This window comes from Copadichromis virginalis, linkage group LG22, assembly GCF_057382275.1.
Source record: "Copadichromis virginalis isolate Kocher_CV1m ecotype Utaka linkage group LG22, C_Virginalis_male_GT1.1, whole genome shotgun sequence".
Lineage (NCBI taxonomy): Eukaryota > Metazoa > Chordata > Actinopteri > Cichliformes > Cichlidae > Copadichromis > Copadichromis virginalis.
In genome coordinates this window covers 4,567,075-4,577,030 of record NC_140638.1, presented here as the reverse complement: position 1 = coordinate 4,577,030, position 9,956 = coordinate 4,567,075, and the positions used below count along the sequence as shown (strand labels likewise).

The 9,956-nt window shown below is 42.3% G+C and overlaps 1 protein-coding gene across 1 annotated transcript in view; it reads left to right on the top strand.

Moving 5' to 3' along the window:
• The first annotated feature begins 394 nt into the window (after window positions 1–394).
• The window catches only part of grin2da (glutamate receptor, ionotropic, N-methyl D-aspartate 2D, a), a 282,945-nt gene continuing 273,383 nt past the window's right edge, over window positions 395–9,956 (top strand). Inside the window, exon 1 of the mRNA XM_085446989.1 lies at window positions 395–692. The gene's annotated coding sequence lies outside the window, so the exon portion shown is untranslated. The remainder of the gene's footprint in view (window positions 693–9,956) is intronic.

Sequence of the window (9,956 nt, the reverse complement as noted above, 5' to 3'; positions counted from 1 at the left end):
TTTGTGTCCCTCAAATTTTAGTGTGGACTGAAAATAGGAAGATCCGCACGAAAACACAGGTATAAAAAAGACGTTTGAGTGAATTGGTGAAAAATAAAGGAAGAGGAAAAGCATCCCTGGGGAGTGATGGAGAGACAGAGGTGGAGGATGAAGGAGAGGATGAGGTCTATGGTGGGGTAGGGAGAGAGATTAGTGATGAAGGCTACAGGAAAGAAGAAACAAATATTTAGGTGAAGTTAAAATAAAACAGTTTACATCGGACAACTTAGTTTAGCATTCAACACGTGTCGTGAGGAAGTAATGAGGACCCAGAGAGGTGGATGGGAGAGAGAGGGAGGTAGAGAGACGTTGCTAGGTGACGGAGCGTACATACTGAATTTTAACAAAATAACGGGAGAGGAGAGAGTGAGTGAGAGGGACAGAGAGGTAGCAGTCAGCAACATGTAGCCTCGCCGAGTGGAGGAAAGGTCGAAACTGTGCGTGCGCGCGATTCTTTGCTATTTTCTTTTTCGTCGGGAGGGGTGAGCTGTTTCGCTTTCATCCCGAGGACATTATCCCGCAACATTAGAATCGATCAGGCTCTATGCCGCAGGAAATGTCCAGCGGAGGGATGGACGGATGGATTGTGGTGCACGGAGAGAAGACGCGGAGAGCAAAAAGAGAAGAAAAAGAGTGCGGGGCTCCTGAAAACAGTGAGTAGATTCTTGTCATGTCTCAATTTGGACCCTCTTCTCTTCCCCCTTTTGCTTTCTTGTCTTTTACGCTGAAGGTGAAAATGTTGCGCCGTGTCTCAGACAACTGTCTCTGGCTTTGCCCTTCACATTCCGGCTGTTAGATGTGAGATGTTCTGCTGCATTTCTACGGGGCTCGTTGTGCACGTATGTGAATCCCGAGATACTTTCTACTGGCTCGTGCTGTCACGGCTAGGACGCAGCCTGCCGGTGCGCGAGGCTTTGACCCCTCTGTCATTGATGCGCGTGCTTGGCTACATGGCCGTGCGTGTCTGTCTTTCACCCGGACGCGCACACACGTAAGGACCGGTGCGCAATCCTTCCATCCCTCCTCAATCAGCCTGTCACGCGTGAAGTCAGAGCGCAAGTTGCTGCCAGTGACAGACAGATGAAAGCAGCTGTGATTCAGATGTGACATTTCTAAAAAACCGCATACATGCCTTTTCGCGTCCTCACCATACAGGCATTTGCATTCTGCAATTTTCCAACCGGTTGTTGCGCATATGTGCGTTTTGCCCTCTCCAGCTTCTGTCTTACTGCACCTCAGGGCTCTCACATATCTGTTACCCTCCACCCACTGTTTACCCCACCAAACCTCGTCTTTCTCACCCCTTTTGCTCTCCCTGCTTCAGTATTATTAGCTGTAGGGCAGCTATCAGATCCGGGATCATTCGTCTGTGTGTGCGCGCGCGCATCAGCAGCTGGTGCACCAGCAAGCAGCAGGCTGTGTGCGTGAAGATCACTCCCCAGGACAGACAGGGGAAATTGGGATTCAGAGCTAGGAGAATGAACCCCTCCCTGCTCCCTTCTCCTCCTCCTGCTCCTTCACTCCAACCAACACACACACACACACACACACACACACACACACACACACACACACACACACACACACACACACACACTTCCTTAAAACATAATAAGATAAAACACTTCTGGCACTGATGATGATTTAGTTCCAGCAGTGTGTGCGTGTGGCTGATTCAACAGTTTGGATATACGCTTGGCTTGAGCCCACTGTGAATTGAATTTCTAGTCATGTAGTATAAACACACTATTCATCCCGTCTATTTCTATACAGCAGACTGTATGAGTGTGGCTGAGTCTGTAATTGAGTTACATGGCAGAGTGGGAGTTGATGGTCAGTGTGACATTAACAGTAAAGACTCCCATTTTCTATTCCCAGGGAAATAGAAGCCTTTCAGATGCGTGAAACAACTAGATAGGAGTGTGGATATGGATTCCTTTCTTACTTATATGCTCATAGGTATTGTTTACTGCCTTTCACTATAAGCTTCAAACTGAGATGAATGGATATATGTTGGCATGGTTCCTTTTTAATTTCATGGTTTCAGAAACTAGAAGTGCTGGAGCTATTGAGGGTCTATACCCAAGCTGAGAGCAACAGTATCAACATTTCTGTCTTATATTCAATCACGATTGACATCTTGGACATGTTTGTGTGACCTTATGCCCCTCGTAGTAGAGGAAAAACATCTTGGCTGTGCTGATCTCCTGCTTCCACCGTTCAACTGCTGAGGCAGCAGAGTTTTCATTATGCTGTTTCTGACGCCAGCGGGCTGTTTGGCCCGATCCAGGCGTTTTATCTCTTGTTAGGTACTTAAGCTGGACAAGGTGTGATGGATAAGGATGGTAGCTTTTTGGCTCAGACTATCACACACCGCAAGTCTTATTCCATATTCATCCCCCCCCCCCCCCCCCTTCCTTTTGTGAAGCCCTCAACTTGCCAAAACATCATGTGAGTCTGAGGTCATACACGCAGCATGACTTCAAAGGTGATGAGGATAAGGCGGCCTTTTGTCATGTCAGGGACCTTGAAATGAAACAAGAGAATAAATGGGGCAACTGCAGTTGCTGTCAGATTCACTGGAGGTTAGACCATGACAGATAATGGTCCAACAGCAGAAAAGGTGATAAAAAAAACCCAGAGACTACAAATATTCCACTTTATAGGGCAAACACTTGTGATGTTAATTAAGTTTAAAATATACAGCTGCAGTTAAAAAGTTGACAAAAAGGGCACCATTTCTTCTTCTAAATGTACAAACTGTCCTTTTTCCATGACAGCCAGTAAGACTTAGAAACTTACTGTATATATATATATATATATATATATATATATATATATATATATATATATATATATATATATATGTGTGTGTGTGTGTGTATATATGCATCACATATGTTTACATCTGTAATTCATCCCCTCAGAAGATTTTCAAGCTGAAAAACTGACCTCTGACACAACTGATAATCGCTGTATTTTAACCCATCCATCCATCCATTCGCGTCCGCTTATCCTTTTCAGGGTCGCGGGGGGCGCTGGAGCCTATCCCAGCTGTCATAGGGCGAGAGGCGGGGTACACCCTGGACAGGTCGCCAGTCTGTCGCAGGGCCAACACACAGAGACAGACAACCATTCGCACTCACATATTCACACCTATGGGCAATTTGGATTAACCAATTAACCTATCTCCACTAAGTGCATGTCTTTGGACAGTGGGAGGAAGCCAGAGTACCCGGAGAGAACCCACACAAACACGGGGAGAACATGCAAACTCCTATATTTTAACCCAAAGTGTGATATTTTCCTAATGCTAAAAAAATCCCTGATCTTCAGTGATCCATTTGAAATAACTAATGTTTCTTGTAGTGATCTGTAATGAAAGTACCGTATTACTATAATGACTTCTACCGTAGTTAGCATGTGCATTAAAAAGAAAACACTGAATGTTTGTGAAACACTGAATGCCTGCAAAAGTCTGGCAATAACCAAATAGGAGCTGAGCAAAATTGGAATTAATTGGTGGTTGAGCTGCACAAGAAAACAGAAGGTGAAACTGCTCTCTAATCTCCAGTGTGCACTGCTATCCAGTGGTCTTTATTGCCTTGTAGGTTCTACACCAAGGAGTACTGAAATCAGTGTAAACACTGCTTACATTTTGCTATTTTTAAGGGATTTTTGTCGAAGCAAGAACTTTTTTTTAGGAGCTTAAACATATTTAACTTTTTAAAAGACACAAGCAGTCTGTGGCTGCAGACCAGTTGCCTCTAATTCTTAGCAGGGGGGAAAAAGGGACAAATCAGGTCTGAAGCTGCAACTAGCAGCCTTTAGTTTCAAGAACAGCAGGATCATTATAGCTGCTCTACACCACAGAGCCATGATCTCCTGCACTAACAAATTAGCACAATCATTCATTCTTACAATATTCATACTTTTTCCACAATGTTACTGCACCAGAGCACGAGATTTAAAGTAGATGTCTACAGGTAGAGGAATCTGTGGGCTACGAAGTGGTGCATGTTTAAGCGAAAGGAAGAATTGCAGACTGTACTGTACTGTATTGAATTCATTATTTGTGAGGATGATGTTCTGGGGATGTTTTCAGAAAATGTGTTTTATAAAGCCTGGTTGCCCTGCTGACATTACTCATTTCTCATGAAGGAGATATAGACACGAGGGCAGATATAAACTCTGCACAGCTATGCGCAGATGCAGCCTCTGCACACATTAGCATACTTTAAACAAAAACTCAGGATTCAGTGATTGCAAGGCCAGTTATTGTTGTACATTTTAATTATACTGGGAAATATAACAGCAGACATCAATGCAAATTTTGATGTGTAACACCACCTGCACATGTTCACAGAGGCCCAGTGTGATGGATACCCACAGCTTCTGGGGGATTACATCTGTCAGTGCATAATTCTGGTTTATTACAGTGTTTTACACACCAGAGATGATGATCAGACAGGTTGTAAACAAGACAAGAGATTAGCCAAATTTACTTGGTGAACTGTGAAATTACTATCCAGTGCTTGCCCTAGGTTGAATGCTTTAGGGATGCGGGTGGTTCACCATACTCATGGGCAATGAGTATGCTCTCTGTTGACATTTCAGATGCACATACTGTACTTTAAAGATTATCAGTACATAATTTGCTTTATGCAGTTCTTATACCTGCATTGCAGTCCCAAACCTTTGAAGGCATTAACCAAAAGAGCTGAATGTGAGAACGCAAATGTGTAGTTCAGTCAAATTGTCCATCAAATGTCTTTTTCCTGCCAGCTTCCTCGTACAAAGTTCCATATGCACAAAAAACAGCTGAAGTAAATGTGTGTTCTTCATGTGTCCCACATCCTGAACATTTAAACATGGAGGACCAAAGTATTTCCAGACACGAGGCTGTCTGGTAAGCGGGCTGCCTTCTGCTATGTGTTATATTCGTGAAAGAGCAACTTCAGTCGATGTCTTGAGAAGCCTCAAGTTTGTTAGTTTGTTTGCAGTCTGCTGTTTTGGGCAGCAGGCTTCAGAAGTGTTTCTGTGAGCCTGAATGTTGAGGGCTGACTTTCAGTACAGCAGACATTTTACACTGGTGCAGGGAAAACAAGTGAAATTAACCAGGACTCACTACACTGTGACAGTGAACCATCATGCAAAAAAGGATGGGCCCATCTAAGTGGAACTGAGCAATCAGTTATATACCTGTACCTTCCTTTGGGACAAGGCCAGGTGTCTGCTATGGAAAAGGTCTTTTGTGAGTGCAGTGTTAGAAACAATAGTTAAAGCCATTAAAATAAGAAATATTTCTTATCTGTAATTTTCTTTTAACTTGCCTTGAAGCCACTTAGACTTCCAGGTTACCGAGCGAACAGACTGTAAAATTAGTTTTAAAAATTGTGAGGCCAACAGAGTTTAACAGCATCTGGTAGCTTGTTAGCTACAGCTGTCGGGATGCTGGTAAGGCTAAACCGTGTGACTGCTGTCACCACCTGTAAAGTAAACGAAGAAAGAACGAAATAAGAAAATCTAAGGAGTAGGAGGAGAAAGGGAGGAAAGAACGGGTCAAGAAAGAAAAGGGACTACAGAAGCAAACTGACAAGGAGAGAGATATGACTCAAACCCCCCACTTAGTGTGCAGAGGTGCCTCTCTGAAGTTGCCACCTGGTCTGCTGTGTCTCTGTGTATGAATACAGCAGTAGAAGTTGTCATGTGTCGTCACTTCCCACAATCCATCACAGCATAGTGGTGGCGAAGCAGAGCGAGTGGCAGACAGACAGAGCGACCGAAGGTTGACGCTGCCCGTCTGTGTGTGTGTCTCTTTCACCGTTCGCTGTCAGTCTTCCTCTCTCATTCTCCGTCTCTTTGCCAAAATCACACACATTTAATTGTGACACTAAGCTGTCTGAATACTTCATTTCAGTCACATAATCCCCAAGTGTTGTTGAAACACATTTACACACACACGAGAGTGGGAGAGAGAGCGCAGGAGTGAGTGTGTGGCAATGACATCATATCCACTGAAGGGCTGCGACAGGCTAAATGAGTTCAGCCATTTTGGGTCATTTTCAGGAGTCGGATGGACTTTATTCAGTTTTTGCTTTATTGATTAACTTTGTTTTTTCTTGTTTTACCTTTTTTTTCTTTCCCTGTCTTTTCTGTTTTCCTGCTGTTGTATTCTTTCTCTCCCTCATTCATTCCTACCTCTCTTCCAATATCTTTGTCATTTTTATACTTTTTGTTCCTCTTCTCCTAACTTTGTTTATTTTTTCTTCTTGCTTTTTGTGTGTTCATTATGCTGATTATTTCTGTTCATCTTTGGTCTCTGATTATACTGCCACCATCATGCCTTTCATTCTTCCTTCCTTCTATCCTTCACTCCATCCTTTTAGTACTCGTTCCTCTATTTCGTCTTTCATTTTCTTCTTCTTTCCTTTGTCCATTATCTTCCTTCAGTTCTTCATTTTTGTCTTCTTTCCTTTTTCTTCTTTTTTCCCCATTTCCTGCGTGATATTCCTGAATTACCTGTGGAACATTTCTGTTATTTTGTGGCATTAAAGGAAGGTTGGTGTAAGGGTCAGGTCTAGGTTGTCCTTAATTGAAACCACATCCTTAAAATGTATTGTGATTGCATGCAGTGGTTCATATTTCATGCTACTCGTCTTCTATTTGCTTTGACCTTTGACCTTTTCTTCCTTCCGTTGCTCCACATTTTATGCTTACTTCAGTTCCTTTTGCATCTCTCTCTACTCCTTTTCAATAAATCTCTCCACTTCTTTTCCCCCATTCTCCCCATCCCTCATCCATGTTTTTTTCCTTCACCTCAGTACTTTTCCCTCACATCCTTCCTTCATTCCATTTTAGACTACTTGTTGTCTACTTGTTCCTCGCTCCTCTGTTCCCTCCTACTCACAGTCAGACCGTTCATGTTTGCTGATTTTATTTTCTTCATCCTTTTTTATCAGTGCGCTCCATCAGCCTTTGTGAATGGATGCCTGAGAGCAAGGAGATGAATGGACCTGCATTCATCTCTAGGTGTGTTTCATCATACACTGACATGACTCCCCTTGTCCTCCATTGCCCCTAACACACACACACACACACACACACACACACACACACACACACACACACACACACACACACTCTTTGAGCATATCTGATTCAGAACCTGTGCCACTGTCAACAGTGTAGAGAGGGAACTAAGTAAACCTGCAGTGCCAAATCAAGAGAGATTGGCATGGAGGTGGGAGGTGAAGGAGGAGAAAGAGAAGGAAAGGCAAAAAAGAGATGATGACAGGACGTTGGAAGATTAAAGGACGTACTGTACTGTGGAAAAGTCTGGAGTCATCCCTCATGTCTTTAGATTTTGCAGGGGAAAATGGATGCAACAGTTATGTGTGAATATAGTTGAACCTTTCAAATGAATTAAGCATACTTCGGTCTTTTTGTTTCTCCCTGTTTTCTTTCTTAAAGAATGGCTTCTTGATACCCACCCTTCCACTGAGGTTTCTCATGAGGCTTGGCAAACAGTAGTGGATCTGTTGAAGGGCCTCTAATGTCCTCTAATCTTATATGTATGTAAATGGAAAAAAAAAAACAACTAATGTCAAAAAACCTTTGGTTCTCCAGGCTTTCCCAAGAACATTCATAGTTCAAAACCACTTCAGAAATTACAAGAAAGTCTGGGTTCTTGGAGACAAAATAAAGAAATGAGGGGTGGCTCCAAACTGTTACACAGTACCGTAAACAGTATGGGGGCAAGAAGAAAAGAAAAGGCAAGGAAAAATGCAGAATTGTAGCAGAGGAAGCAAGGAAGCACTGAAGTTAAGTGAAAGAGGAAAATTGATAAGGTCTGATGGGATGGCAGAGGAGGGAGGAAAAAAGGAATACTGTGATAGAAGAAGGATGGTAGGAGTAGGACAGAAGTGATGAAATGAATGAGAAATAAAGGAATACTATTAGAAAGAAGTGGTTGCAAAAGCAAGAAGAGGTGAAGAAAAGAAAGGTGATGAAGAAGGGAAGGAAGAGAAATGGAAGGGATAAAAGACTGACGTGAAAGGAAGGACTGTCAGTAAGCAAAGGTAGGAAGAATGTAAAAAAAGGAAATGAATGATCTGCAAAGGGGGAGGGAAGGAAAAAGAGGGAAGAGATAACAGTGGATTGAAAACTGGATGAAAAAGAAAATGAAAAAAGTAAATTATGTAGGGAGACAGGAAGAAGGGAATTAAGTTGTGGGGAGGGAGGAAATAGAAAGAATAGGAAGAGTGAAGGTAGACCAATAAGGTGATAGATGACAGGTAGAGGAGATGGTGGGCACACTGTGAGACAGGTGTTACAGGGTCAAAGTTAATTGATGCACACCAAGTTAACATATCCCATTTGTGGACATGTTGTCAGGAATGTGTGTGTTTCTGGTTGGCTTGGCATGAAACAGTGGGTGAGGGAAAAAAAAAGGACAACAGAAAACATCTATTGTACCAGAGTCACCAAAGACTGATGTGACACTTAATGACATAAATTTATGAGGTGTAGATTAAATTAGAGCCAAATTAAATTTGCTCTCTATCTTGATGATGATGATGATGGCACCATATGTTGGCAGGAGAGGAGGAAGGACAGGAGGGAGGATGCCTGATTCATGTCGTCCTGATTCATGACTAACAGCAGATTTCTGGTTGTCCCAGATGAAAGTTTGTGAAATAGTCACAGTGGAGACAGGTATTTGTGGCAATCCACAGCTCTCTATCAGTGTGACTCTTCATTAACCAATATGCATCATAATTATTAGGAAATGTAGCGAAAATCAGACATTCAGGGGCGGCTCTGGCTCTAGAGGCAGACTGGTTGCTCACCAACTGAGAAGGTTTATGGTTCATTCTCTGGCTTCTCCAGTACACAGGATGATGTATCTTTGGGTAAATAACCCCACATTGTCCCTGATATATCCAGTGATGTATATGTGTGATAGATAAAGCAATTAGAATACAAAATAAAATACTGTATTATTGTGTGGGTGAATGCACCTTATAATGTGAAAGTGCCCAGAGTGGTCGGGAAGGCTTAAAAGAACTATTTCACTATTAGATTATTTGCCATTGGTTATGGAGACCAACTGTTCTGCTAATTCAGTGAGGGAAGATGAATTGGTGGTGTGAATATAGCTAGTTACCTCTACGCTGAAACAGCAAGTGCTGTCAACCACAAGAAAAAAGAAATCTTAAGTAACTTTTAGCTAACCACCTTCCTCAGCTGTAAGACTTTGGAATATTTACTGCATTCTTACCAACCAAGAAGAAGCAGGGAAACCATGTGTTTGGGTTATAACCCCAGGTCTGTCCTGTCTTTCCACTACTAGTATTTTATCCCCTCATATTACAGAGCAAAACCCCAAAGCTCGACCCTTTTTTAACTTCTGTATGGAGGGGAATGACCTCTTGCCATTAATCCTGATGTGCTATGATCTTTAGGGCCACATTTACTGACATATTGTTAGTATGTTAGTAAATGCCTTATTTTTTGTACTTGATAATGTAATGAAATGACCATGTTTAATCTTAACTTAGTTTATAATGGCGGGACAGGGATATGTGTATGATTTTGGTTCTGTCCAAAATATCTCCCCCCAAATTGTTTATGTTCTAACGTGAATTGTGCCTTTTGAAACACACCAGAATTTACTTCACATAGACTTTGAACACTGCTGTAACTACCTAGGTTGTAATGTTAAGAGATTCTTTCTAGTTTAAGCATCTCGAACAACCAAGGCATGAACTGATTTGTGCAGCAGCCCCAAAACCTCTGTGGCTGCATTGAATCCATCCCTGCACATATTAATCAATACATAGGTCATCTTCAAAACCACTGACAGGTGAAGTGAGTAACATTGATCACCTTGTTACAATGTAACGTTCAACTGG